Here is a 1,358-nt window from a genome sequence, read left to right on the forward strand (position 1 = left end):
GGCGGCGCGAGGGGCGCGCGGGCCGTGAGGGGCGTGAGGGGCGCGCGGGGTCCCGCGCACCGCAGCGACAGCTTCGGGGCTACTCAAAGCTTTTCTGTTCACGATGAATTAAAACCTAAGGAAAAGCCATCTCTCCTCCTAGAGAAGTTCCTTGGAGTCAGTAAGTTAATGGGATTTCTTTTCTATACCAGACCTGGTTAAATCTCTCCTAAGATAATCACTGTGGTGAAGGCAAATTGCTGTTTCTCCCTAAAAGATAGTAAATTATGTATTTGGCTTAGACAGCTCCTGTTCAAGAGAAACTTAAATCAACTTCAAAATAAAACTCAAGAATGCAGTTATATTTGTAATTCACTTTAATGGTAGAAACCTCATTTAGCTACTAGTATTAACCACAACAATATAATATCACAACAGCATTTAATAAAATGCATAAGCTAAATCATGCACTGCAATACTCTATATACAAACACAACAATGCAAATTCCTCTTTGTGACTGAAGACATTGCTCGGATATAAAATTTAGTTTAAAAAAACCCCATGCTATTATTTTTAAATGCTATCACACACAATAATACTGATTTCACAAAAGAAACTGGGAGAAATTAAAAACTTCTGCAGTTTTAAAATAAACAATCGTTTTCTAAATTATAAGGAATACAGACTTCCAGAAAATATCCCAAGGAACTGAAAGTAAATGCTTCCTTCTATAAAAATTTGCTGTTTTTTAGGAGCTCAGCACTCCCTAGTGTGCCAATACAGATACAACTGTGCAGTTTTTAGCTAGGAAACTATGAACACTGGCTTCCAGTGTATTTCAGAGTACAGCTTAATTATTAAAAATACTCAAACATTTGATCCTGATTCCATATATGGAAAATTTAATATATACAGTCTGTAAGTAATATGTTTTCCTCTTAAAGACTGTGCTTTTTTGTTTTAAATTTATTCAGTCCTACTTTAACCCACAATCACGAAAATACCGTGAAATGGACCTGTCTTGTATTATTGCAGAGCCTTTATTGCCATTAAATTGGAGCACATTTTGTTCTTCAGAATACAAACAATTCAAATGTGGATATAACACATTTGGTTTCACTGAACTTTGCCTTTTCTTTTTTTTTTTCCTGAATTCACAGTTGAGTTTTTAAACAGATTCAATCTTGCATTAATGCCCCAATTGGCTTCCCAAACTTTAAAACTGTTCCTGCAGTACAGTGAATTTAATAGACTTTCAGGTTTCTATTCACCTTTAAAGAGGAAAGCAAGCATTCAAACACCACCAATTGTCCAGACACCAAGGAAGGAACATCTGTCACAGAACTTCCTGAAATTAATTTACATATTTTTCCTGCTG

Source organism: Geospiza fortis, unplaced genomic scaffold (genome assembly GCF_000277835.1).
Source record: "Geospiza fortis unplaced genomic scaffold, GeoFor_1.0 scaffold128, whole genome shotgun sequence".
NCBI lineage: Eukaryota > Metazoa > Chordata > Aves > Passeriformes > Thraupidae > Geospiza > Geospiza fortis.